The sequence below is a fragment of the Oncorhynchus mykiss genome, chromosome 4 (genome assembly GCF_057628025.1).
Source record: "Oncorhynchus mykiss isolate SJ-2025 chromosome 4, ASM5762802v1, whole genome shotgun sequence".
Taxonomy (NCBI): Eukaryota; Metazoa; Chordata; class Actinopteri; order Salmoniformes; family Salmonidae; genus Oncorhynchus; species Oncorhynchus mykiss.
Window position 1 is genome coordinate 71,426,441 of NC_143025.1, and position 15,969 is coordinate 71,442,409.

Genomic DNA, 15,969 nt, shown 5'->3' on the forward strand with positions numbered 1-15,969 from the left:
TATGCACATAAGTAAGGTTTTGTTCACTGTCATGTGCGTGGTATAGAAAAGTATAATGTTAGGCGAATACACCGGGAGCTATATCTCTGCAGATGATCTGTCTGTCTGGTCAGAATCCTGATACAGGTCCCCCTCCGCCCTCTGGTGGTATAGATAACTTGTCTCCAGAGAAATCTAGATTGAAATAAAAGTCCTATCTATCAAATTACTGTAGAAGGAATTACGTGTTTTTGGCTGGGGACAAAATGACCCAAATGGGACATGATTTTAAAAAGAAATGCCATGTTGATTTAGATTTATTAAGAACAAGTTCTTTGACAAAGTCATGAAAATTTTGAAGAATTTAACTCCTCTTGGCTAGGACCCAAAAATATGCCTCTGGGGTCAAAATGACCCAAGTCGGTAGTATGAAGTTTAAAGGAATAGCTCACCCCTATGTATTTTTGTTGTTGTTGCTGATTTCATTCAGCCCATTGTACACTTATCACAGCACACTGACATATGTCTCATGGACCTTTTGGGCCTCTGTTAGCTTCATGATCTCATTATTCCTTAATGTGCTGGGGTTTAGATTGGGACTGCTACCTGCTAGGAGGAACAAGGAGCGAGGGGGTGTTCAACGAATCCTTGTCTTTATACAGGGACGATGATGATGTTGAAGATGATGATAATGAAGATTCCGGCTGCAGGCCCAGGTTCTCCACCCCTCCCAATACCCCCAGAGAGTTTTTCCTTGTCTCCAGGCTCTCTGTAAGCACGTCCCTGGAGTTGTAGCTCCATACCTCTTTCTGGAATGTGCCTTGCGTGTTCGCTTCCTTCTTGAACAAGATGATGTAGCACTTTAGCAGGAAGTGACAGAACAGGATGCCATAAGCGGAGATGAGGATGACCACCATCTCCAAGGCAGGATGGTACCTCCCCGTGGTGGTGTTGTAGACAGGGCCGAAGATGACCAAGCAGAGGAAGTAGATGAGCATGCCAAAGGTGATTAACTCAGATTTGTTGTAGCTGCCTGGCAGGTTCCTTTCTTTGAAGGCGAAAGCAAAGCCGACGGTGCGCCAGCAGGCCAATGTAGCCCAACATGGCCCCGAACGCCTTGAACAGTCTCTCGTCGCAAAAAAACAGTCTTTCCTGCTTGTTCTTAAGGCCCTCCCACTTAGTCTGAAGGGGCTTAAGGGCCAGCCACAAGGCACAGATGACAACCTGCAGGGATACACACACATCGATGATAACGTACGGGTGGTATCGCTTTTCAAGAACCAGCTTGATATCCGGGTCAAACTCCAAGGCCAGGACAATCTTTAGGGACTTGACCAGGATGCAAAAGACACACTGGGTGAAGCTGAGGCCAAAGAGGACCTGGCGGGCCTGGCACTGCCTCTCAGTGGGTTGACCGGCAAACAGCACCACACTGGCGAAGGTGCCCAGCAGAGAGAGGGGGATGAGGAGGAAGATGGGGCCCACAGATGCCCGCACCACGGGGATGTTCCAGTGTTCCAGGAAGATGATACTCATGATGAGGATGAGCAGGACCCCCAGGGCAGCCGGTGCCAACAGGAGGTTGGCATAGATGTCTTTCCAGCCAAAGTAGACAGACGTTTTTGGGGTACAGAGGAACTGGTCAGGGTGGAAACGAGTCGCTCAGGATGCCCGTCGTCGAACAGTAACTAATCTTAGACCACAGATAACATATGAGATATCACTACCAGTATAAATGTACAACACATTCAGTACAACAACTCAAATACACAAAAACATAGTTTCATCACTAAAAAGACCACACTGTCAGGGGAGGGTAATCCAGTCATTAGTTGTTTATTCATTATTATGTAATTACTGCGGGCTTCAACATAAAGCGAAATTGTTATAGTTGTAGATAATCAAATCTACTCTCCAATAAGCAGGCTGGTTTGTGGTCTTAGTTGAGGCTCAGCCTTAATTGTGGGATGTGCTCCAGATTGATTTGCTTAGCAACCACTATGGACACCTTTGAATGGTAACCTCGGCTAGGATGGGCAGAGTCGGGCGCTCTGTGGTGTTTCCACCTGTGGACAATCCACCATTTAGTTCGAAAAATCATTTCCTGGTGACGTCGCTAAATAACAATGATGCATTTTGACAAGACTATGATGACATCTCCACCACCTTTATACATAAATCAAGCCCACATCTAACGTCATGGTAACCGATAAGTTAAATGTAATGTTTGTTTAAAAATGCATTTACAGCCATAAATATCATATCCGGAGGTAAAGATAATATGCTGTTAAAGATAATCAAACTTGACTGTGTTTTGGTTGCAGTCTGCAATGGCTCTTCTCATGAAGGACTCAGACACCTCAAAGGCTGTGGTGACATCAGAGCAGGAGTCCAGGATGTGGTACCCCAGGGTGAGGTTACCTAACACGGGCTGCCTGTTCACATCCTCCACTGCTTGAACCATCACAAGGGCCTGGACCAGCCGTGCCGTGCAATTTTAATGCACAGAGATACCGTGACGAGATCCATTGTAGTGCCATTCATCCCCCGCCATCACCTCATGTTTAAGCATGATAATGCATGGCCCCATGTCGCAAGGATCTGTACACAATTCCTGGAAGCTGAACATTTCCCAGTTGTTCCATGGCCTGCATACTCACCAGACATGTCACACATTGAGTACGTTTGGGATGCTCTGGGTCGACGTGTATGACAGCCTTCTCCAGTTCCTGCCAATATCCAGCAACTTCTCATAACCATTGAAGAGGAGTGGGACAACATTCCACAGGCCCCCAAAAACAGCCTGATTAACTCTATGTGAAGTAGATGTGCCGCGCTGAAAGAGGCAAACGACAGTCCCACCAGATACTGACTGGTTTTCAGGTCCAAGCCCCTACCTATTTTTGAAGGAATCTGTGCATATCTGTATTCCCAGTCATGTGAAATCCATAGATTTGGGCCTAGTGACTTGATTTCAATTGACTGATTTCCTTATATGAAGTGTAACTCAGTAAAACCTTTGAAATGGTTCCATGGCTCACATCAACACCATCGTCCCTGAAACCCTAGACCCACTCCAGTTTCGCATACCACCCCAACAGATCCACAGATGATGCAATCTCAATTGCACTCCACACTGCCCTTTCCCACCTGGACAAAAGGAACATCTGTTCCCTGTTCACCCACAACTGCTCAGCTTATGGGGAGGAGGTCAGAGACCTGGCAGTGTGATGCCAGGACAACAACCTCTCCCTCAACGTGAGCAAGACAAAGGTTTTTGCACGTTGACGTGGTACCGGTACCACCGGTACTCATTATTATTATTTTATTGTGTTACTCTTTTTTACTATAGTATATTTAATCAATCTTCTCTTAACTCTATTTTCTTAAAGCTGCATTGTTGGTTAAGGGCTTGTAAGTAAGCATTTCAGGTCTACACCGGTTGTATTCGGCGCATGTGACAAATACATTTTAATTTGATTTGATGTTGCGTTTATATATTTATTCAGTGTTGAATCAGAGAACAACACCGACCACCACTCTTTACAATCAACCAAGAGGAATTATTCTAAAGACGCTTGGTCTGAACCATAGTGGAGATTCAGTGTGACATATAACATGGAGAATATGGGCTGTCCCACTGTTAGACCAACACGGGCAATGTGTCAGAGTAGGCTACGGGACAGAGCGACACCAACCAATGATATGTTCCCCTAACAAATCCTTTGGTGGACAAATTAACAAGCCTTACCAAGTTATTCCTCCAATTTACTGAGGCCTTCTCTTTCTGACAGAGTTACTACATAGTTATGTGTTTGCAAGACACTCTTTCCCTCCCTCTCCCCCCCTCTCCCCCTCGCTCTCTCTTTCTCTCTCTGTGTGTTTGTGTGTGAGTGTGTCCGCCTACCGGATTTTCTGTTTACCCATTTGTCTTTGACTGTTCATTTCTCCCCAATCCTCACACCTCGCTGTGTATCTGTTCAAGTGTGTGTTTGTGCACCGACCTCAGTGTGTGTATGTGTGTGTGTGTAACTGTTCATGCTTCGCTGTGGGATGCTTTGATTAGTGCCCCGCTGTGGCTCAGTTCCCAGCTGTCCCTGATTGAAACCAATCAGGCTTGTGATGGCCCAGTCGCTGTGACCCCTCACCCCGCCCACCCCCACCCTAATCACCTGCTGATTGGCCCTCGCCAAGCAACCCCTCCCGTCGGCACGGAAGGTTAATTTGGCCGTCGGATGGAGCGGCCGGGAGGGAGTAGGAACGTGCGCCTGGTGGTATTGCATGAATATAGCCACCTGTCAATCAGACAGAGCAGGGAAGGGGGCTGGGAAGAGGGCTGGTAGGAGGGCTGGTAGGCTGGTTGGCTGGGAGGAATGCTGGTAGGCTGGTTGTCAGGCTGGCTGGCTGGGAGGAACAGTGGTTGGAGAGCTAGGAGGCTGGCAGGTTGGGAGGAACGGTGGTTGGAGAGCTGGGAGGCTGGCTTGTTGGGAGGAACCGTGGTAGGAGGGCTGGGAGGCTGACTGGCTGGGAGGAACGGTGGTAGAAGGGCTGGGAGGCTGGCTATGAGGAACGGTGGTTGGAGAGCTGGGAGGCTGGCTTGTTGGGAGGAATGTGGTAGGAGGGCTGGGAGGCTGGCTGGCTGGGAGAAACAGTGATAGAAGGGCTGGGAGGCTGGCTGGGAGGAATGGTGATAGAAGGGCTGGGAGGCTGGCTGGGAGGCACGGTGGTAGAAGGGCTGGGAGGCTGGCTGGCTGGGAGGAACGGTGGTAGGAGGGCTGGGAGGCTGGCTGGGAGGAACAGTGGTAGGAGGGCTGGGAGGCTGGCTGGGAGGAACGGTGGGAGGAACGCTGGGAGGAGGGCTGGCTGGCTGGGAGGAACGGTGGTAGGAGGGCTGGGAGGCTGGCTGGGAGGAACGCTGGGAGGAACGCTGGGAGGAGGGCTGGCTGGCTGGGAGGAACGGTGGTAGGAGGGCTGGGAGGAACAGTGGTAGGAGGGCTGGGAGGCTGGCTGGGAGGAACGGTGGGAGGAACGCTGGGAGAAGGGCTGGTAGGAGGGCTGGGAGGCTGGCTGGCTGGGAGGAATGGTGGTAGGAGGGCTGGGAGGCTGGCTGGGAGTAACGGTGGTAGGAGGGCTGGGAGGCTGGCTGGGAGTAACGGTGGTAGGAGGGCTGGGAGGATGGCTGGGAGTAACGGTGGTAGGAGGGCTGGGAGGATGGCTGGTTGTGAGGAGAGCTGGGTGTGAGGAACGGTGGGAGGCTGGCTGGTTGGGAGGAATGGTGATAGGAGGGCTGGGAGGAACAGTGGGAGGCTGGCTGGTAAAGAGAACGGTGGTGCTAGCGTGGCAATGTTGCTTGTTTGTTTTCTGACTGTTTTGAATTATTCATGTGTTTCAGGTCTTTATGCTTAAAAAATGTGGTACATTTTAAAATAAAAGGCACAGGCAGATATTATAAAATGTACAATTGTTCATTACTATGGAAACAGGCCTTCCCAAGTATTTAGCTTGTTATTCTATTCATAAGGCAACAATAAAATAGGGTCATGACAGTCATATTCATAAGTGTGTCTGTCTAGTCTATTTCAGAAATATAATTTGTTGAATGCGGACTCTATCTCCCACTTTATGATCATTCTTAGCTATCAGTCATCTTGTTACACTGCAGTAGTGTAGTTTGACCATAGGGAGGCAGTGTTGCACTGACAGTTCAGAAAATATTCACAGCCCTTGACTTTTTCCACATCTTGTTGTGTTACAGCCTGAATGTAAAATGTATTATGTTGAAATTTTGTGTCATTGATCTACACACAATACCCCATACTTTGAAAGTGGAATTATGATTTTAGATTTTTTATTTTAATTAATGAATTATGAAAAGCTGAGTTGATAAGTATTCAACCCCTTTGGTATGGCAAGCCTAAATAAGCTCAGGAGTAAAAATATGCTAAACAAGTCACATAATAAGTTGTATGGACTCACTCTGTGTGCAATAGTAACATTTAACATGATTTTTTGAATAACTACCTCATCTCTGTACCCCACACATACAATTATCTGTAAGGTCCCTCAGTCGAGCAGTGAATTTCAAACATAGATTCAACCACAAAGGAAAGGGATGTTTTCCAATGACTTGCAAAGAAGGGCACCTATTGGGCACCTATTGGTAGATAAATATATATATATTTTAAAAGCAGACATTGAATATCCCTTTGAGGAGTTTTGGGGGATGAAAAGAAAATGCATAGAGCTAAGCACAGACAAAATCCTAGAGGAAAGCCTAGTTCAATGTTCTTGCCAACAGACACTAGGAGACAAATTCACCTTTCAGCAGGACAATAACCTAAAACACAAGGCTAAATTTACACTTACCAAGAGTTGCTTACCAAGGCGACATTGAATGTTCCTGAGTGGCCTCCTTACAGTTTTGACTTAAATCGGCTTTAAAATCTATAGCAAGACTTGAAAATGGCTGTTTAGCAATTATCAACAACCAACTTCACAGAGCTGAGGCAGGTAGCCTAGCGATTAAGAGCATTAGGCCAGTAACTGAAAGGTTGCTGGTTAGAATCTCTGAGCTGACTAGGAGGCAAATCTGTCGATGTGTCCTTGAGCAAGGCACTTAATCCTAATTGCTCATGTAAGTCGCTCTTGATAAGAGCACTTCTAAATTAATAAAATGTTAAAAAGAATAATGTGCAAATATTGTACAATCCAGGTGTGAAACACTCTTAAAGACTGCCAAAGGTGATTCTAACATGTATTGACCAAGGGGGTAGGATAATTATATAGTCCAGATAAATTGTTTAAAAAATATAGAGATATTTTCATCTACTTTGATAGTACAGAGTGTAGATCGTTGACAAAAAAGACAATTAAATCAATTTTATTCCCACCTTGTAACACAACAAAATGTGGGAAAAGTCAAGGGGTGTGAATACTTTCTGAAGGCACTGTATGCTCTACACATGACTCCACACCATCCTCAGACAGGAACAGGAAAAGACGGAACGCTCTACAGGAACCTTCAGTTCAAGCTCACAAGTAAGGCTAAATACATTTTCTGGTGATGTGGTTCAGTTTGTGTGCTGCTGTATTGTGTTGAAAACAGGACTTTTTAGAAGTCCACTGACCTTTCTGCTGAGAGAGAATTCAAACTATCCTCCCTACCCCACGGCTTTTAGCCTGTTCCTGTCCTACAACTTGATAGAACACATCACCACCCCGTCCCCAGTCCCCAGTCTCAATATTCTCTCACTCAGTCAGTTAGTTTGTGTTCTGTCTTTGTGTGAGTGTGTGAGTTTGTAAATGTGTGTGTGTGTTTGTGTGCAGCGTGTGGCTGTTCCTCTCCCTCTCCTTATCGGGTGAGTAGAATAACGCTGCCAGATTACCATATCATTACCATATAATTTCCATGTCATTACCGTACCACTGCCTGCGATGGTGTGTGTGGACTCAGTATCAGATCATCAACTATCTTTCTCTCTCCCCCCCTCTCTTTCTCTGTTTCTCTCTCTCTCTCTCTCTCTCGCTCTGTCTTTCTCGCTCTTGCTCTCTCTGACACCATTTTTCTCTGTCATAGATTGTCAAATCAAATCAAATTGTATTTGTCACATGCTTCGTAAAACAACAGGTGTAGACTAACAGTGAAATGCAATTAATGTCTCTCCCCATTTCATGTAAACATACTATTGTGACATTAATAATGCCAGTATGCTAATTGAAATAACAACAATTAACACTTCCCCATTAGCACAATGTCCATTTCATGATGGCCACTTATTTTTGATGGATGGATGGACCTTAGGAATCCATGCGCTGTGTTGTACTTTCGATCTTTTAAAGCAGGTGTACTTGCTGGTTTATTGAAATTACAGCTTTGGAGAGAGAGACAATCTCTCAGCCATTTTGGGTCCGTTACAGACTAACTACTGTAGATACAATTATAACACCAAAAAAAATGGAAATGTACAAATTGCATCTATTTTGAATTTGTTTTAATGGCAATACCCAAATGTTTTCCTCTAATCGGAGGTGTGGCCGGGACCTTCAGTAAAGGACCCAGGTAAGCCAATGAACCATTTTGGCTCCATTAGACTAAACCCTGTACACTCACACCATTCTGCCCGGTGGGGGGTGCTATACAGTACATCACTATGGGTATGGATTTCAAAGTGCAAGGACTGTTCAATGCACCTCCACGTTCAACCGAGAACACTCTGCCTGGGACATCATTCATAACTTCTTCACCGATGTCACTGTGGTGGTTTATACTTCATAACTTACAATTGCACTTTCATATTGGTACATCATTTTGCTTTATTTGAACTAGTGATACCTAGCTACCAAGTGGCTGGACCAGTTTTCCCAAAACGTACCAATATGTACCATCAATGAAATATACTGATCATGGCTGTTGGCTATTGGTTAGTCAACATGCAATATTACTTGTATATTTTCAATCACTGAGATGAATGATTTGCGTTTAAATGAACAAGATCAGATTAGCGGACCCTAGCCTATCTTTTCCCCCTCCCTTTTCAGTGACTGTGATGTGTTAATCAATACTTCTGGTCAGTATGATCAATGATCATCATGCCTAAATACATTGATATGCAGGATATGGTGTGAGATTTACAGTAGACCTAGCTACATATGCTATTTGTGTGAGCATCTCTCTCTCTCTCTCTCACACACACACACCCAATGTGATATATATGCAGTACCAGTCAAAAGTTTGGACACACCTACTCATTCAAGAGTTTTTCTTTATTTTTACAATTTTCTACATTGTAGAATCATAGTGAAGACATCAAAACTATGAAAAAACACATATGGAATCATGTAGTAACCAAAAAAAGTGTTTGAAAAATCTCAAATCTCAAATATAATTTTTTATAAGTTCCCACACTTTGCCTTGATGACAACTTTGCACATACTTGGCACTCTCAACCAGCTTCACCTGGAATGCTTTCCCAACAGTCTTGAAGGAGTTCCCACATATGCTGAGCACTTGTTGGCTGTTTTTCCTTCACTTTTCGGTCCAACTCGTCCCAAACCATCTCAATTGGGTTGAGGTCAGGTGATTGTGGAGGCCAGGTTATCTGATGCAGCACTCCATCACTCTCCTTCTTGGTCAAATAGCCATTACACAGCCTAGAGGTGTGTTGGGTCATTGTCCTGTTGAAAAACAAATCATAGTCCTACTAAGCGCTAACCAGATGGGATGGTATATCGGTGGTAGCCATGCTGGTTAAGTGTGTCTTGAATTCTAAAGAAATCACAGACAGTGTCACCAGCAAAGCACCCCGACACCATCACACCTCCTCCATGCTTCATTGTGGAAATTACACATGTGGAGATCATCCGTTCACCTACTCTGCATGTCACAAAGACACAGCGGTTGGAAACAAAAATGTCATATTTGGACTCATCAGTCAAAAGGACAGATTTCCACCGGTCTAATGTCCATTGCTCGTGTTTCTTGGCCCAAGCAAGTCTCTTCTTCTAATTGGTATCCTTTAGTAGTGGTTTGTTTGCAGCAATTCGACAATGAATGCCTGATTCACGCAGCCTCCTCTGAACAGTTGATGTTGAGATTTGTCTGGTACTTGTGAAGCATTTATTTGGGTTGCAATTTCTGAGGCTGGTTACTCCAATGAAGTTATCCTCTGCAGCAGAGGTAACTCTGGGTCTTCCTTTCCTGTGGCGGTCCTCATGAGAGCCAGTTTCATCATAGTGTTTGATGGTTTTTGCGACTGCACTTGAAGAAACATTCAAAGTTCGTGAAATTTTCAGCATTAACTGTCTTAAAGTAATGATGGACAGTCGTTTCTCTTTGCATATTTGAGCTGTTCTTGCCATAATATGGACTTGGTCTTTTACCAAATAGGGCTATCTTCTGTATACCACCCTTACCTTGTCACAACACAACTGATTAGCTCAAATGCATTAAGATGGAAAGAAATTCATTGAAATGCATTGAAATGCATTCCAGGTGACAACCTCATGAAGCTGGTTGAGAGAATGCCAAGAGTGTGCAAAGCTGTTGTCACGCCCTGGCCATAGAGAGGCTTTTTATTCTCTATTTTGGTTAGGCCAGGGTGTGACTAGGGTGGACATTCTATGTTCATTTTCTATGTTTTTTATTTCTGTGTTGTTTGGCCGGGAGTGGTTCTCAATCAGGGACAGCTGTCTATCGTTGTCTCTGATTGAGAACCACACTTAGGTAGCTCTTGCCCACATTGTGGGTAGTTCTTTTCTGTTTAGTGTGTTTTGCACCTGACGGAGCTGTTTCGGTTGTTTCTTTTGTTCCTTGTTGTAATTAGTGTTCAGTTTATTAAAATAATGATGAACACTTACCACACTGCATCTTGGTCCTCACCTTCTTCCACCAACGGTCATTACAGCTGTCATCACGGCAAAGGCTGGCTACTTTGAAGAATCTCAAATATAACATATAGTTTGGTTTGATTAACACTTTTTTGGTTACTACATGATTCCATATGTGTGATTCATAGATGTGATGTCTTCACTATTATTCTACAATGTAGAAAATAGTACAAATAAAGAAAAACCCTTAAATTCATAGGTGTGCCCAAACGTATTACTGGTACTTTATATAGGTTTATGAATTTGGTATCAGCATTACTGTCTTCGTTAACTGTTAATCTAATCGATTTTGAATGTCCTTGGTCTTATTTATTTGTTTGAGGGCCCAGTGACGTCATTAGGCCTTAAGATGATGCAAACTTTATCATATTATTCTGGAGGCATACTTACACAACCAGTCTCATGATGATACAGTATCTCTTAACTTCAAACAATGCAACATTTGAATAGAAATGTGTTTAGCTTCTTTCTATTCTGTGGCTGCATGAAATATCAAACATAACATGAACATGAGATGTCTTCTTCTCTGTTACTCTCCGATGAAACAGTAACATCTATCATGTAGTTAGGTGGTGTGTTGAAAATAGATTCCATGATCTGGACTCGAGCGAGTGCTCGGCTTGTTCTCAATGCTGTGTGCACCTGTATGCGCGCTGAAATCTAAGCCCATCGTGATCTACATCACAGTCCACCAGGCGAAATTGTGTGGAAAGAGTGTGTGTGTACCTTACAGTCAGCCATGTTGGCTCCATTATAGACTAGACCCTGTACCTCACAGTCAGCCATGTTGGCTCCATTATAGAATAACCACATAGCTCACAGTCAGCCATGTTGGCTCCATTACAGACGAACCCTTGTACCTCACAGTCAGCCATTTTGGGCCCATTATAGACTAGACCCTGTACCTCACAGTCAGCCATGTTGGATCCATTATACATGTAGACTAACGCCTGTACCTCACAGTCAGCCATTTTAGCTCCATTATAGAATAACCACATAGCTCACAGTCAGCCATGTTGGCTCCATTACAGACGAACCCTTGTACCTCACAGTCAGCCATTTTGGGCCCATTACAGAAAGCAGAGCCATTTAGAGAGGGGGCCATGTTCGGGGTCACGCCCTTGTTTATGAGGAGCTGAATCTGATGGTTTTAAAATGGCGTCCGGATGGTGACAGACCCTGACTGCAGCAGAGGGGCTTCTATGTACCGCCCACTCCTGCTGTCCAGCTACACTCCTCTATCTGCACTCTCTCTATCTGCTATCACTTCTCTATCCCTCTTTTTCTGTCTGTGCTCGGTCCTCCACTACTGCTCTCCAGTCCCTCTCTCCCTGGATCTGTTTCTATACTGTGTTCTCCACCTTATCTCTATATTTTCTTTTAGTCTAGAGCTCTCTCTCCTCATTTATTCACTCACTACATCTCCTTTCTCCCTTTCTTCTCTCTCTCTCCCTCTATCACTCTTTCTCAAATGCACGCACACACAGACACACACATGCATGCAAGCACACACACACACACACAGTTCTCCTGCCGACCCAGGTGATGCATGGCAGTAGAGTGTGTACATTGTCTGTGTGATGGATAGGACTACCAGTGGATAAATGACTGTGTGTTGCCTCCACCCCCCAAGCCCAAGCTTAAATAAAAACACTCCTCTATATTGAGATGGAGAGAGGGAGAGACATAGAGAAGACGAGAGAGGGATATAGGTTGAGAAGAAAAGAGAGAAGGGAAGAGTGAGAGAGCGATAAGGAGATGTTTTGCCACCTGGGATGAAGGAGTTTGTATGTTGTTCAGTATTGATCTTGTCTCAGGTGTTCAGTGTTGATCTTGTCTCAGGTGTTCAGTGTTGATCTTGTCTGAGGTGTTCAGTGTTAATCTTGTCTCAGTTGTTCAGTGGACTCATTATGATCATCATTCCCAAGACTCTCTATCCTAGAGAGAGAGGGAAGCCGGGAGGGAGGTAGAGAGGGAGTGAGGGAAGGAAGGAGATGGAGGGGAGGAAGAGTAAGGTTGCAGGCAGTAGATACAGATATTGTGATTGTGTTTATGTCAGTGTGAAATATGATTAGTGTTCTCTCTCATTAGCGAGCTGATCAGCCTCGTGCCTTCCCCCTCACACACACGTTCGCTAATGCACACACACACACACTTCACACATTCACATATGCTTGAGCTTTTATTTTTGTGAGTGTGCAATAAGTGTGTGTGTGTCCTCATCTTAGCAGCAAGTGGGTGATTCCACAGGCTGTTGGCATTGAGCCAATGGAGCTCAGAAGGAAAAAAGGAGAGAGAGAGAGAGAGAGAGAGAGAGAGAGAGAGAGAGAGAGAGAGAGAGAGAGAGAGAGAGAGAGAGAGAGAGAGAGAGAGAGAGAGAGAGAGAGAGAGAGAGAGAGAGAGAGAGAGAGAGAGAGAGAGAGAGAGAGAGAGAGAGAGAGAGAGAGAGAGAGAGAGAGAGAGAGAGAGAGAGAGAGAGAGAGAGAGAGAGAGGCAGGGGCTGTTTAATTTGTAGCAGTTTTTGCAGCTCTCTGCTTCACTGTAATAAAAAATGGAGAGAGGGATGGATTGGAGGATGAGAAGCAAAGAGGGAAAGAGGGAAGCGAGATGGAGGAAGACATGCAGTTATTCTCCCTTTTAGTCTGTGCCAGGGGCAGGTGGGTATGGGTCTGGGAGAGAACCCCAGTAAACCTTGCCTTTGCCCAGTGAACTTAAAATAACAACTGATGAAGATGACTGTGTTGAAATGAGCAAATAGTTGCTTTTGTCATTGGTGAGGATGATGAAGAAGAAGAAGAACTGAGGTTAGCGCAGTACATTTGGGCCAGTGCATTGAGGAAGATGATGATCATCATCTTGGGGTTAGAATGATGAGGATGATGATGATGATGATGGCTCTGTATCTGGGGGCAGTGTACCGTAGCAGCGATGCGTCACTGATATTCACAGCAGAAGGTGCTGATGAGGAGCCCTATGCAGTAACCCTGGGCTAACTCTATACTGCTGAGCTGACTCTTTCTCTCAGTTGGCTTTAAAGTCTTCTCTCTCTTCTTTCTCTGACTTCATCCCCCCTCTCATCTCATCTCCTCTTCAACTCAGTTTCCATCATTTATCTTATCTGTTTTTCTCCTTTCTCTTTCTGGATCGCTCCCCTTTACTCTCTCTTCTCTGCCATTTTTTTCTCCCCCTCGCTCTCCCTGTTTCTGTCTCTTTGTGTTACACCCTGCTGATGCATGCAAGTAACTCACCCGACCCACCACATCAATCTGAACTGCCCACCTAGGTGATGCACAGTAACCATTTTGTGCCAGAACACTCACCGCACACAGGCAGTGGCGAGCCAAGGAGTGGTTACAGTGCCAACAAGAAGCTGGGGATAATTAGGTGGCGTACTGTGAATTGGGAGTTCAGCCAGGACACTGGGGTTAACACAGCCAGGACACTGGGGTTAACACAGCCAGGACACTGGGGTTAACACAGCTAGGACACTGAGGTTAACAAAGCCAGGACACTGGGGTTAACACAGCCAGGACACTGGGGTTAACAAAGCCAGGACACTGGGGTTAACACAGCCAGGACACTGGGGTTAACACAGCCAGGACACTGGGGTTAACACAGCTAGGACACTGGGGTTAACAAAGCCAGGACACTGGGGTAAACACAGCCAGGACACTGGGGTTAACACAGCCAGGACACTGGGGTTAACAAAGCCAGGACACTGGGGTTAACACAGCCAGGACACTGGGGTTAACACAGCCAGGACACTGGGGTTAACAAAGCCAGGACACTGGGGTAAACACAGCCAGGACACTGGGGTTAACACAGCCAGGACACTGGGGTTAACAAAGCCAGGACACTGGGGTTAACACAGCCAGGACACTGGGGTTAATACAGCCAGGACACTGGGGTAAACACAGCCAGGACACTGGGGTTAACAAAGCCAGGACACTGGGGTAAACACAGCCAGGACACTGGGGTTAACACAGCAAGGACACTGGGGTTAACAAAGCCAGGACACTGGGGTTAACAAAGCCAGGACACTGGGGTTAACACAGCCAGGACACTGGGGTTAACACAGCCAGGACACTGGGGTTAACAAAGCCAGGACACTGGGGTAAACACAGCCAGGACACTGGGGTTAACACAGCCATGAGTGCCATGGGATGTTCAGTTCCCCTGCATTAAACGAGTGAGGTCCTTGGTGTAACGTTTCAACCACAGGACGGCACTCCATGCAGGTAAGTTTCCCCATCAGATCTTAGACCAAAGGGAAGAGTACCTACCCACGACTGGCCCTCCAAAACCACTTTCAGCAGCACTACTATCCAAGTACACACTAGGCCCAACCTTACGTAGCTATAAACAAAATATCAGCAGAGGGATAGCTGCTTCTTCGCTCTTGTGACCTCTCCTGTCTTTTCTTATCATTGTGTGTGCGTGTGTGTGTGTGTGTGTGCGTGTGCGTGCGCAACTAGCTCTTACATTGTTGCAAACATAAATTTTTTTAAGGTTGAGTTTAGGCATTAACTCTGAATGATTAAGGTAAGGGTTAAGTTTTGGGATAGGCTTAAAACAAAAATCTCTAAAACAACATTCTACACCCATCCACAACCCGTCCACAACGCCCTAGCAAAACTGAAACCTTCTTGAAGGTCAGAGCGCTCACTGTTTCCCCTAGTGGCCGGTTTCCACGTCATCTCCTGACGACCTCAGACATGGATGAACGTCGAATACTGACTTACATTACGGGTGACCTGGCTGGTATGACCGTGGGTGTGAGTGTGTGTTTGTGTGGTGTGTGTGTGTTTGCTGAGTAGCTGCAGTCCAGAGATACGGACTCAACAGACAAAGAGCTGGACAGATATGAAGAATGACATTTCTCTGTGCTCTCTCTCTCTCTCTCTCTCTCTCTCTCTCTCTCTCTCTCCTTCTCACACACACACACACACACACACACACACACACACACACACACACACACACACACACACACACACACACACACACACACACACACACACACACATACACACACACACACACACACACACACACACCTCAGATTCCCAGGGCTTCTCAACTGCGATAGCTGTCCAGCACGACCCTGTCATTCATCCCACTACTGATACTATCCTCCTTTCCCTCCTCCCCTCCCCTCCCCCCTTTCTCTCTCCTTCTGAGAAGAGATATGTGAGTGTGTTTGTGAGAGAGAGAAAACATGACATAGAGAGCTTTGAGGAGATGGAGCAATGCAGCCAGAGAGAGAGGGAGAGAGGGAAAGAGAGAGACACAGAGACAGAAGTAAAGCAAGTGAGTGAGAGAGGGGGAGAGGGAGATAAGGAGACAGCCAGAGAGAGCGAGGGCTAGCACGCTTCCGAAAGACACTGATACCCTCTCCTGCTTCCTCTCTCCCTCTCTTTGCGCTCAACCTCCCCTCCTCCTCCTCTCCTCCTCCCTCTCTCCTCTCCTCCTTTGTGCTGTGTCTCTGTGGTGCTGGGTTTTGAGTGGCAGGCCGTCACAGATCAGCTCCCAGCTAAAGCAGGGCTGCCAGCCCTGGGCTGACGGATCAGGACCAAGCCTAAGTGGGTTTATCAGCCCGGCGTA

General features: G+C 45.9%; 1 protein-coding gene and 1 pseudogene across 1 annotated transcript in view; one reads left to right on the top strand and one right to left on the bottom strand.

Moving 5' to 3' along the window:
* The window catches only part of LOC110522328 (very long chain fatty acid elongase 4), a 466,463-nt gene that overhangs the window by 168,650 nt on the left and 281,844 nt on the right, over positions 1–15,969 (top strand). The gene's annotated exons all lie outside the window — the stretch shown is intronic.
* On the bottom strand, positions 582–2,443 carry LOC149984128 (G protein-coupled receptor family C group 6 member A-like; annotated as a pseudogene).